Source organism: Lepisma saccharinum, chromosome 1 (genome assembly GCF_977018435.1).
Source record: "Lepisma saccharinum chromosome 1, izLepSacc3.1, whole genome shotgun sequence".
Classification (NCBI taxonomy): domain Eukaryota; kingdom Metazoa; phylum Arthropoda; class Insecta; order Zygentoma; family Lepismatidae; genus Lepisma; species Lepisma saccharinum.
This window is the reverse complement of record NC_139229.1, coordinates 217,420,284-217,434,222: the sequence shown is the minus strand read 5'-3', so window position 1 is coordinate 217,434,222 and position 13,939 is coordinate 217,420,284. Positions and strand designations below refer to the sequence as shown.

At 38.9% G+C, this 13,939-nt stretch overlaps 1 protein-coding gene across 3 annotated transcripts in view; it reads left to right on the top strand.

The window, feature by feature from the left end:
* Window positions 1–12,639: 12,639 nt before the first annotated feature.
* LOC145979036 (uncharacterized) overlaps window positions 12,640–13,939 on the top strand; it is a 72,972-nt gene continuing 71,672 nt past the window's right edge. For all 3 annotated transcript variants that reach the window (XM_083112124.1, XM_083112123.1, XM_083112115.1), the window contains exon 1: window positions 12,640–12,888. The gene's annotated coding sequence lies outside the window, so the exon portion shown is untranslated. The remainder of the gene's footprint in view (window positions 12,889–13,939) is intronic.

Sequence of the window (13,939 nt, the reverse complement as noted above, 5' to 3'; positions counted from 1 at the left end):
TCAGAATTTATCAATACTTTAAAGCATATTTGCATTAAAAAATATTCAAATAAAGTATGTGGAGATTTTTTATATTCGTGCAGTAGAAAATGTCGTCGCTGGCCATTTTTTGTTCTGTAATTCCAAGTAAAAACTTCCAGCGACAAAGTTGTGGAGAAAATAATGAAATTATTTTTTATAACCACTTAAAGGTTCCCAGAAATATTACTTCCATGCATTTGGAGTTTCTTTTTAACCCGAACCGCGCGCGAAGTAAGGAGACGTTGTCTGGCCATCTTGAGCTGACTCACCGCAGCATTCCGGCTAATCACCACCAAGTTTTCCAGTTGTTATTTCCATTCAGTAAAAATATGAACTTCATGCAGTTTGTTATAATAGAATTGAAATTACTTAAATTTAATAATTGACAATTATTTCCAATGCTGCTGTTGTGAGCAACATTAGTGCTGTCGCAAATACACGTTGTTTTCGTTTACATTACTGTCGACATTAATGCTGAAATGAAGATCACCTTTCAGTTTCCAACGTACACATAAATTCATAGACACCATATTTACCTTTGAAAGGCTTTCCAAAACGTGACAAAATATGGGGCTTCAAGATAGAAATATGACATGCCTTGCTTGAGTCATTCACGTCTTATCAGTTCACGTGGGCCATAACTCATTTGTTTGTTTGGGTTGCAACTTGAATTTAACCCATGTGCCAGGGTCCCCTTACTTTATGGCAATTCTATGTTGCTCCATATTGAAAATACTTTCCTTCGGAGAGTTGGGAACTATGTTTCTTCCTGTGTGGGCTCTTCTCTCCCCAGCCAGGGAGGGACCAGGACGAAGGAATGGGAGAAGTGACAAATGAGCCAGCCCTGTATCCCTTCGACTGGACACGGTCCATCGTCGCCGAACTAATTTATGTAACATGTGGCAGAAACTGTAGGATCCAGGGAATGACCAGGAGATGCTGTTCTCACGGTTTGGTAAAAACAACGCCGAACGATTTCATTGGGCCAGGGGGACACGTGATCAACAAAAAGCTACAGTTTTGGGGAAACAGTTTTGAAGAAAGGACAGTGTGCGACTAGGCTCGAAAAGGAACATTATCCTCCACAGTGAGTGACAAGATTTGAAATAGAGAGTGCGCCAGTAACTTACACGGTAGAGTGTGAGCATAAGAGTTCGAACCCGGGACAGTATTGTGGTATAAGTATACAGTCGTGTGTGGCGATAAGCGCCAATCATGTGTAACAAGTGTATCCTTTTGCCTGTGTAAGTATGTTAGGTTTATGTCTTTATTAATTAAATATGTTAAAATCTATATTTGTTTCCCTTATCTGCAAGAGGTAGATATTAAGAATCTGATCATTGGTAAATGCAACGGGTAAACAAGACCAGGTAACGTTAGGTCGAGCTCTTGGCTCATAAATTCCCCTAGCTTCCCTGGCCGAATCCTGGAACGGACCGTTACTAAAACACCAAATCTGTTGTAACTTGAGTGAGAGATCTGCTCTGGTCTGTTTAGACTTTTTCCCTCTCCCGAAAAAGTGTTTTCAGTTGTGTGAGCTCTCAGTGATTTTTACTTTTTTAAGTGATTTCTGAAGTGTCATATTCGTGCATTACACTCGCGTGTGTAGTGATCGCAATGGATTATAGTAAAAAGGGTAACTGTAACGTTCACAGTATAATATTAATATTTATAATTACATATAATTATCATTATATATACAAAATATGTAACACCTTCGATGTGAAGGAAGGTCATCATTTCCCGGCGACATGAGCTAGCGCTGTATTGGCAACACTGTGCGGTTTCTCCATAAGCGCCGTTGTCTCTTCTGAACGTGAAAACGACTCTAATCACGGAATCAAATGCTCTAAGATATACAACTTCACCACAAGCATCCAACGCAGCTAACTGCAAATGGTGTGCAAGGCAATGAATATTTACCATTTTATTACAAATAGCTCTCATTTGCACAGCCAATCCTGATTTGTGCCCGACCATATTTGCTGCACCATCAGTACCCAAGCCTACAATGTATCACTTGTTTCTGTATTTATTTGGACCTATTGCCTTATCTAAATAATCAGTTACGACAGTGAAGTAACCAGCAGAAGTAGAGTTCGGGAGCTCTATTACTCCTAAAATGTCCTCTTTGATGTGACCATCATTTGCATCCACGTATCGAACATACACATTTGCATGCTCGACTGATGATCTATCTGTGGATCCATCAATCAGAAGGCTGATGTATGTACTTTTCTTTATTTTCTCCACTAGATCTAACTTCAAAGTTTCAGCTATGAAATGAATAAATTCTCTGCATTGCTTTTCATTGCCATACTTAGGTAGAACACTCACACTTAATTTTCCTGCCAAACACAGCAGATCTACAAAGTCTTTAAATGGTTTCTCATGTTTAGCTACAGGTAATGGACAAAATAATATGAACACCAATGCAATTGCAGAAAACTTGTATTAGTATGGGGTTGCCCCCCCCCCTGCCTGAATGACAGGTTGTATCCTACGTGGGATAGACAAATAAAGGTCCTGTAAAGTGTGAACTGGAATACGTAGCCACTCCTCGCACAAAACAGTCTCAAGTTCTGAAAGTGTCATTGGAGGTGGAAACCGATTACGCACTTTGGCCTTCAAAATACCCCACAAAGGCTCAATGATGTTAAGATCGGGGGACTGTGGACACCAGATGAGATGTTCTACCTCATCACTGTGCTCATCAAAACATGCATCAAAGCACCTAGCAGTGTGAATAGGGGCGTTATCATCTTGGAAGATGGGGCATGCATCGGGAAACAAAGTCTGAACCATGGGATGGAGGTGGTCACCCAGGATGGTGCAGTACTTCTCTGCGTTGATTCTCCCACGCAGGACGACAAGTGGGCCAACACCATTCCAAGATACCCCCCCCCAAACCATCACAGACCCCCCACCATGTTTCACGGTAGGCACTAAGCAGTCAATATCAAATGCTTCAGCAGGAGTTCTCCACACATAAACACGTCCTGTGGTCTGAAATAATGTGAAAGACGATTCGTCTGACCATATCACATGTTCCCATTGCTGCTGTGTCCAATTCTTGTGCTCTTGGCACCACCTTCTTCGTGTCACTGCATTACGTGGAGTCACCAACGGTTTGGGGATGGCAACTCTGCCATGAATGTTCACAGAATGCAGCTCCCTTTGAATGGTTTTCGTTGATACAGGGTCCTGGAGGTGATTGTTCATCTCTGCGGTTATCTGGGACAGTGCTGTCTTGTGCTTTCGAGTCACTATTCGCTTCAACACACGTCGATCCCTGTTGGATAACTTTGTATTTCGCCCACTATTCTCTTTTGCAGACGTTGTCTTTCCATGTTGTCTGTAGGCTGTCAGAACAGTTGACACTGTGCTCCGTGCTACACCAACAAGTGTAGCTGTTTTTGTCACAGATGCTCCAGCCAGGCAGGCTCCTATGATCATGCCTCTTTTGAAGTCTGAAAGGTCGGACATACCTGCATTTGACGGATAGCTGACTGCTCGCATGCAACTCTCACACCAGCTTCTGATAGACTGATATATTTGCTTTCATCGCCACTAGATGGTTGAAATCTCGGCTGAGTGTTGTTCCTTTTCCACGACGGCGTATATAGGCCTTTGCAAAACAAGGTGTTCATATTATTTTGTCCATTACCTGTACATAGTAGGCTACATTAAATAAATTTGTAAGATGAGAAAACATCTGGTGATCCATTTTTTTAATGCATTTTGCCATCTGTGTTTCTGTCGGGCATTCTTTTGCCTTTGCACTGGCAACATTTTCACTATGGACTTTACTCTGACTATGCTTTAAAAAGGACTCCTTTTTAAAAGGTATAGAAAACCCATTGACACATTTTTTATCAACATTACTGGTAGGCACCTGTTTACAATATTTGCAAGATGCGACATTTGTTGCTTCGTCATACAACAACCACTCAAAATGGTTTAACCACTCTTTATTAAATTTCCTTTTAACCGGAAATGACACTGAATCACTATCACATTTCCTTTTACCACTTTTAGCACAGCTGGGAGATGAGGTAAACTGAACACTGCTACTAGCTGATTTTGATACATCACCCGTAACGAAAAAGGATCGTATGTTTGTTTGCTTCTTCTCCATAGCAGTAATTGAACTAAATAAAACTAATTCTCTGGAACCACTTCACTCACAGGTAACTACCACCGAACCAAAAAGAACGAGGTAAACAGAACGAACGTTACTACCACGGCAACTAACGCTCACGAGTGCATTTATAGCATACTTTTTTTTTTTTTTCAACGAAACGATGACTGGACACGAGAGCAGTTGAGAACTGTGAAAACTGAGTTTTTTCCACGCACAAGCAAGGAGCCACGGTCTGCTCCACTCTACCCCTCAAGTCCGCACGGTGCACGATGCATATTCTGTTCGCCACATCTTCGCGACCTTACCTCACTCACCCCTCTTGCTGCCAAAATCTCAACGCGTATCTCCTTTGACAGTCGAAACGTTGCCACATCTTTTCACGCTTCTCGGGTGTCAGCAGCCAGCTCTCCTTTGGCTATGGTCACTGCATCGCCCAGCGAAATGTTGGGGGAGGGATGAATACAGGCCCGTAGCAAGGAGTAGGTAAGGAGGCTGGCAAAAGAAAGAGGGCGCCGCCTCTTATTTTTATTCAACCGCGATGATGTGGATGTGCGGTGATGGTATGAAAGTTAGGAAGGGACACCCAGGCCAGTATCTGAACCCAGAAACTCTGGCGTCGTAGCACACTGTACTAAGGACTTCGCCAAGAAGGTCGGTGGAAGGTAGCATTTTGAGCAAAGCAAAAATTAAGTTATATATATATATATATATATATATTTCATATAAGATATGATGGTGGCACCGAGGCACATAGTGCTTCGGATCCCACTTTAAACTGTAGGTCCAGTCCCGATTAACCTACTGTGCACTTAAAATGCCAATTCAATATCAATCAATTTAATATATGAACCAGCGTGTAGTGCATCTCCACTGCATATCGAATTAGGGATCCAGTTTACAAGGGGATTATATTCTGTACTCTTCACAGTTAAAAGTGTTAACCCACTGAGAAACCAGCCGGCAACATGGCGGATTGGTTGGCATATCGCGCTACAATGCTACGGGTTCCAGGTTCGAATCTTGACATGAGCATGGATGTTTGTGAGTGTCCATTCATCAATTCCATCATATCACCACTCATCCCCATCTTCGCAAATTAGCCAAAAGTGGCACAAAAAGCGAAGTAAAATAAAGCAAATCAATCAATCAAACCACTGAGAAACCTAAGTTTTATATTTTGGAATCTCTCTAATTGAACTGGGCCTCCTCCAGGACGTAGTGATAACGTCACTCTGAAATCAAGGGGAGCAGAATTCCTTACCCAGTGGGGGTACAATGTAGTTCGAATCCCACTTTAAGCTGTAGGTTCAACCCCGATTAGCCTTTTTGGGCATAAAGTGAACTTTATAAACAATAATCTTTCGTTGAACTTGATATTGGTTTACATTTTTTACATGTAAGTTTGAATATGCATAATAATAATGATTATAATTAATAGACGTAATGAAAGCCGAATTAAACATTTTGCTACACTTGGAAAAAAAAAACAGAAAGAAAAAAGCAGTCAAACGAACCAGGGAAGAACGCCCTCCTCCCTACTCTGTTTAAGTGGGGGGAAAGTGGGTGGTCGGACGCTTGGCAACCCTTAACTAGCCTTTCTTTGTCGGTGCGTTCTGCACCCCAAGATTTATAGTTGTGATTTTGCCTCCGATGGGGGACACGGAGGTCCGATTAGATGGTGTCGGCGTTGAATGGACACAGGATTTTCAATCGGCTCGCTTTCCAAAACCATGTACGAACGTTGGATTGAGATGTTCGGGCATGTTTGACACATATTTGAAACAACAAAATTTTAGTCGCCAGCCCCAAACTTTTGGTCGCCAATGGCGACCGGAAATTACGTGCCCTGGCTTAGTCATAATGTACCGACTCTGTACCAGTGATCATAATTTTTGTAAGCCATCACAAAAATTATTATCATGTTACAAGTTGTATACTATTGTACATTTTCCTTAAGATGGCCATAACTAGTGCCTCCATCCTACATGGCTAGCATTTTTTTCTGTCAGAAGACGACAAAATCTTGTATGCTGTCGACATATAGGAAAGAAACACCCTCAGGATATAAATATCTCAAAGATTTTAATGCACTTCCCCCTCCAAGTGAGGCTCTAATTTACGCTGCTGCTTATAAATATCTCGAAGATTGTAATGCAATGATAAGCAGCAGCGTAAATTAGAGCCTCACTTGGAGGGGGGGGAGTGCAGAACAGGAACACCTCAGGGTTCAGAAGGTTAAAATAAATACCCCGAACATGTAAATTTTAATAAACCTGGAACCTTTGGAAGGATGAGGTCCCCTTTGCCCCCTGCCAAGTTATGCCTATGATGATCAGCAACAATGCATGAATTAAGTGAAAGGGGGTTTCATCCTGCCTGTTAGCATGATCCCGTTTTCATAGAGTACTGACGTGTTTAGTATGTTGTCTGATAAGACAAAAATATCACCTTCATACATACAAGATGTGACAAAAGGGGGAGGGGGAAAGTGAAAAACCCCTCAGTTAAGAATTATTTTACAAAGCATCCTGACAGCTATGTTAATTTGCATAAGCATCTCCCCTCTCATTGCATTGCCTCCATGTTGATCCATACACTCACCCCGTCTCCTATCTCCAAACTCGACCAAGCATCCCCAGAGCTAGAAATTTCTACTTAGAAAGTTTAGTTAAAATTTTGTTCGTAAAACAATGCGATACAGCTAAAAAAAAAACACACTCCTATCGCCTTTTTTCCCAATTTCCACACATGGTCTCCGCATTTTAACAACAGATTTGTGATTAGAAGGCCAAATTTAGGATACCAGTTTCATATGGGCACAACACCTCTCACTTGCTTATTTTGTCATTTTTAACATTCCTACTTATGTATTCTGCATTGCGAATGATTCTTCAAGGTGGAATTATGCTTTTTTAATGAAAATAATTTCAATTTTTCACATTAAGAGTAATTATTGTTCTTCCTTTTTTGCTTGCGTAACACACAATATGGCGGGCACAACTTGACTAGCATTGTGGATCATCAGTGGGTATGCAGTGTTTCCAACCTTCTTAACCAAAAAATGCCCCACAAACCATTCATGGTAAGGTTTGGTTAGGTTAGGCAAACATAGTTAAAATTTGGGATCGTAGTAATATCAGGAATGTATATTTCATTTTTACATCTTCTTGAGAAACAATGGCGTGGTTGGAAACACTGAGCGGGTGTTACATCCAGTTCACGTAGAGGGAGGAGATGAAAGCAACGGCAATTGTGCATCGGAGAGATATTTCTCTTGAAAAATACATGCATTCCAGGTGAAATTGATTCCAAGATGAAAGAAAATACCTGCATGAACTTTAAAAATGCTACAGAAACTCATTTCCGTTGGTAGTTTCTTCTGGAAAAATGTTGTGCCGATATGAAACTGTTACCAAATTTAGTGAGTATACCAAATATTAACGAAATTGGAGATATTCTCTATATTGTAAATTCGCTCCATTTGTGATTTAATAACAGGTATTTTAAAAATATTCTGATGTAATTTTTAAATAATTTAAAATACAAAATGTGGCAATTGATGCTTACAACTGGAGTGGAATACTTATTGACTAATATTAAACAATATTTTGAACAACTTTTCAAGCATCAGTATCAGCTCAGCCCTAAATGTACGTCCATAATTTAATTTTAGTGATGATATTTTTGAGCTTAGTGAACACATCTATTGGCAGCTTACCTTGGGAGCTGGTTCTATCTAAATAGTTGTGATGTTGCAGGATGATGAACATCAGCTGTACTATAGCAATATTGTCAAGTGTAATACTGTGATATTGCCTTTGTTTGCTGCCATCTAGGTCCTTCAAATACTACTTTTCTCTGTGCTTACGAGGGTCCACTTTACCAATCTTCATGCTTACAACCACATTAGGGGAGGAACCTATGTGTTTAGAATAAGTTCATAATAATAATAATACATCTTTATTGAGCGGGTGAGGTTTAGCGTACGCTGTTCTCCCACCTAACCCTTGTCAGTTACAAACGGTATATATGTCCAATAAGAAAAAAAGAAAAGGAAACAATTAATAATAATAATAATAATAATAGTAAATAAGTAAGAAAGATGAAAGAAAAACATATGGACAATTTGAAATCAAATAAGAACTGTAAAGATACAATTAATGAGTATATGCATACACATAAAACTAAATTCTAAATACAATTTTAAGTATATATATATATATATATATATATATATATATATATATATATATAGGCACACACACATGTACACGTAAATGCATATTTGTTAATGTTTGATGGCACAAGAAGAGAAATATTTGACATGAAGTAATATCAAATTCTTACATTGATATTAATACATTGTGGGATGTATTTTTATTCATGTGTGCTTCTAGATTCAAACTGTTTACATAGTAGATAGTCCTTTGCTGTGGATTTAAGAGCATGCAGTGTTGATTGGTTAGTTATTGTTATGGCCAATTTATTCCAGGTTGAAACTGCGTTTACCGAGAATGATGATTTGAAGGAGGCGGTACTGTAATGACATGTAAAAAGTTTGTTATGCCCTCGCATGAAGTGTGAGTGTATTTGAGTGCCTATTTTAAGTTTTCTAAATAGATAATCTGGTTTACTTAGTTTCAAAATTTTGTTTATGAAGGTGATATAGTGCAGATGCCGTCTTCTGTCCATTGTTAATATTTTCTTTGTGTTCAAATGAGGCAGGATATGTTCATATTTTCTTATGTTCAATGGAAATCGTATACAAGAATTTTGCATCACCTGAATTTTCCTTTTATCTCTGACTGAGACCCCAGGACCATAAACTACATCACAGTAATCAAAGAGTGACCACAATAAGAGCTCAACGAGCTTCAGTTTAACTTTTTCTTTTAGATAATTTTGAGATCTATATCAATTTCTGAGAATGCTTTTCTACACAGTCCATTGATGTTCTGTGCAAGTAAGAGAACTATCAATCACCAAAACCCAGGTTTTTAGATGTTGTTTTATGCGGTATGCATGTCCCACATATTTTGAAGACTATGTCGTTATACTTGTCGTTCGTAATTGTTTGTCTGTTCCCCAGTAACATGTATGTGGATTTTTTGGGATTTAATATCAGTGCATTGGAATCACACCCAGTGGAAATTCTTTTTAATTCATCGTTGAGGACCATAACATCACGTCTAACTGTAATTGGTATATCTGTGTGTCATCCGCATAGAAATGGTATGTACATGTTTGTATTGCTCTCGATAAGTCTGCTGTGTATAAAGTAAACAATAGTGGCCCCAATATTGATCCCTGAGGCACCCCAGTTTTTATTGGCACAGATTTTGAAAATGATAGTGGAGTGCCAGGCATTTGTACTTTCTGGTGTCTGTAAGATACGAGTTGAACCACTTGATTGCAAATGGGCTGAATTTATAATATCTTAGTTTAGGTAAAAGAAGATCATGCCGTACACTATTTGCTGAGGTCTAGGAGGACTAGTATGACTGCACTCCGTTCATCCATGAAATGACGGAAGTCATCTACTACTTTTGTGAGTGCAGTGGCAGTACTATGTTTACTGCGAAAACCGGACTGTAATTCTGGTAATATATTGTTCGCATCAACAAATTTGATGAGTTGCTGACACACTACTTTTTCAATAATTTTGGAGACAACAGGCAGCAAGCTGATTGGTCGAAGGTCATCAAGACTTTGAATATTCTTCTTCTTTGCTAGTGGGATTACGTGAGCTTCCTTCCAAACGGAGGGAAATTCTCCAGCGCAGATAGAAAAATTGATGATTTGTGTTAGTGCAGGCAGTACAAAGGGAAGCGATAACTTTAACATTTTAACTGTGATTTTATCAGCTCCAGCTGAATTTGAGTGTATACTATGTATTGCCTTATATGTCAAGTTCTGTTATTGTTTTTGTGAAACATAAATCTGTGGTATTCTCATTCTTGTTTGTCATGAAGTAATTGTACTGTTTTTGGATAAGTGTTTCAGAAAAATTGAAATTCTGTGTTACGCTAACAAAATGGTTGTTTATAACATCTGCATCCCTAAGATTAGATAGCGTCATTGCCTTGTAATCAAGGGGTCCCGGGTTCGATACCCGGTGGAGGCACAAGTGGTTCGGATCCCACTTTAAACTGTAGGTCCAGTCCCGATTAGCCTTACTGTGCATACAGTGGACTTAAAACACCAAATCAAACCAAACCTAAGATTAGATGGAAGGGCATCAATATTATTTGTAGTTTTATCAACAATACCTAGATCTTTTATTTTTTTGCCAGGTACCACATGTGTTCATATTTCTGCTGTTTATATGGGATGTGAAATATGCTTTCTTTTCCTGCCTTGTAATTTATTTGGCAACATGGGGTGTATTCAGCACAACTCTGTTACTGAATTTAGCTGATTCATTGATTGTCCAAAATGTAGGGGGAGGAAGAAATATTTAAATTAAAAATACCAGAACTGACAAATACTTTTAAAATTTCGGTAACATTATAGTATAGGGGTGACGGATTTCTTCAAATTTACAGGAGAAAGTACTTACGGAAATCATTTTCTGTAGCGTTGTGGAAGTTCGTGAATGTAGTTTTGATGCGAATACAAGTTGTTTTCTGCAAATATCTGTCCGACTCGATGTTTCTGCTGCCGCCATTTGCTTTCTGCATGAGAGCACAATGTTCCCCGTAGTCAGTGTTTCAAACTCGCCGTGTTTTCACTAGAACATGACGTGTCGAGTATTTTTAATTTTTTTTTAACTATGCTTGCCTAACCTTACGGAAAATGGTTTTTGGGGCTAACGTGAATGGTTTTTGGGGCTAACGTCAATGGTTTTGGGGCTAACGTCAATGGTTTGTGGGGCTAACATCAATGGTTTGTGAGGCTAAAGTCAATGGTTTGCAAGGTATTAGCATAATTTCAAATCCAGGCACGAAAGTAGATATTTTCCGGTGAACGAGGTTGCAACACTGCATAAATCGACAAAACACTCGCACAACGTGCCCTGAACCAGTACGCTATCGCCCGTCATAATGTGTTACAGAATCGAAATAACGAGTAACAGTAAGTACTTGTAAATGTAAGAAGTAGACATTATCTTAGTTAGAAATGCATTATTTCACCTTAGGAAATTTTCCGCATTCCAAAATACTACATTAGCAATGTAAAAAAGTGTGAAATATATGATTTATAGGTGTCACCCCCATACTATAATAGTACCAAAATTTCATATAGAGTTTGTGGACTACTTACATGTTAATTCACTTATGCAGTAAACATTGCATGATGTAGGCAATGCTGGCATAGGCCTATTCTATGTATTAACAACTTAATAAACAGATAATAGTCTCCCAATAAATGAAACACTTCTAGCTTCTTTTAGGCCAATCTGAAACTGCTGGTTATTTAAGAACCATCTACATTTTAGCCCTGTTGAGCTGCTATCATATGGATATGTGTTTCTTCAGAATATAAAAGGTCTGCTTCTACTTTTTCTGTTAACCTCTTTTCCTCTGACAACCTTTGCTGACATTCGTGTAGCACCCCAGAAACAGACATGCTTGCATCTTCAGCACCTGCGAGAAAGGAAGTTTGTGCACTATTTTTCACTAATTTTTCTACATAAGTCACGAAACTTTCGAGTTCAAGCAATGACTTCTTTAAATCACTAATTTCTGCTCTTGTAGCGATTATGGAATTCCAAGTATGTTCTTGTGCCTGAATACTTTGTCTATCTGCACTCTGTTTTAATAGAGTTATTAAAGTGTTCATTGCATTTCGATAATCTGTATGAACGTTCACAATTGCAACTACTGTATGTGAAAGCAAAAGTGAAACTGAATCCACTGAAGATATACAAGCATCTTTTATTAATACTTTAGGTGTGATCTCATAATCAGATTCTTCATAGCTTTCGATATCCTCTTCCTTTACTCGTTGAGCAGCAAAAACTGCAAAAACAAAACTTCTTTGGAACATAGCTTTCCCCAGCTTGTACACTTTACAAGCTTGAACTGTAGTCCGGATTTTCATACTTCCAGTACCTGCCATGAAGAGCATAACTGGTCTTATGCATTTGCCAATCATATTCATAATTGTATCGTAGGCACAAAATATTGCCAGATTATTATTCACAATAAAAAATAACGTGTGAAATTTTAAGTCTCCTCTAACTCCATACACAACACACACACTGATTTGTTTATTTGTTGTGGTAAGAACAAAAGTTGCCAACTCCTTACAAAAAAATAGTAACTTTTGTGCCAAGTTTTCTAAAACTTTCACATCCAATGTAAACTGCTTTTGACGTGAGGTTACAATATTATTTCCGATTCGTGACTAAATTTGAAATATTGGGGCAGTTCAACGTTACATGATTTTATTTTACTTTTCACGAAGTTCGGTGGATTGCTGTGGATGAGCTGGCAATAATGTTTGACACGTAACAGCTGGCAACACTTAAACGTCAATGGCACGTTGAGCTTCTTAGTATTTTATTTGATGATCTGTTTTTATACCTATAATGTTTAGTATTTGTGATACGAAATGAACGAAACTTTTATGAACAACGAGTACCGCCTACCTTCTAGGTACTAAGGGTAAAAAACGGAACTCTTAACTTGGCATTTTGTGTAAATTAAACAAGCAATTACTTGTACACGATCGGTGCCTAGAAGGTTTGTACGTAAAGGTTCAAGGAATCGCAGAAGCAAGTAAGTATTCGTGTTGTCGAGCTGCACAAGACTCTTATTCATCTAATCAGAATAGAATTTTGTAAGAATGTTACTTAGCAGGTAATTTTTTTTGGGGTTTTTCATTTTTAATTCATTAGTGCAAAAAAATTTATGTTGAATTTGGAACATCCGCTTTAAAATAATTTCTTGGGGCCGTTGACCCACTGTACCCCTCGAGAATTACGTCGAATTTTAATGTTTTACGTAATATATAAGTGGTTTCAGCTTTCGGAAAACACACATAACGGAGCTATTTGATCCCAAATATCGCCCTCGATACCCGGTGGAGGCACATAGTGGTTCGGATCCCACTTTGGTAAATTTCTCGTATCAGACAAACGGCTGAAATTTGCTAGTTCATTTAATTTGAATATTCGTACTTACGTATTCTGCATTGAGAAACATTTGCTGAAGGTGGCATTTCGCTTATTTCACGGAAATAAGCTCTATTTGCGACATATCGAGTAAGTTTTCTTCGTTTCTTTTGGCCTTCGGTAACATGCAAAATGGCGGTCACAGTTTCACTACCGTACTCGGCATGCAGTGTTTCCACCCCACTGCACCCAAAAATACCTACGTAGCCCCACAAACCATTCACGCATAGCCCCACGAACCATTCATACATAGCCCCACGAACCATTTCCAGTAAGGTTAGGTTAGGTAGGGTCACTATAAGTTACAATAGTTAAAAATTGGTTTCGAAAAAAATATACGTAGCCCCACACACCATTCTCGCGTAGCCCCACGAACCATTGACGCATAGCCCCACGAACCATTGACACATAGCCCCATGAACCATTGACACTTAGCCCCACAAACCATTTGCGGAAACGTACCTTCTTCAGTTACAAAAACACGTGTTTGGAAACACTGACCGGGATTACGTCATCACACACAGGCTACATCCACCTGGAATTAAATGGATGCAAGAGCTTTCGTGCATCGGTCACACATTTATATCGAAAAATAGATTATTTACCGGCAAAATTCAATGAACGATGCGAGAAAACACTTCCCCGAACTTCCACAA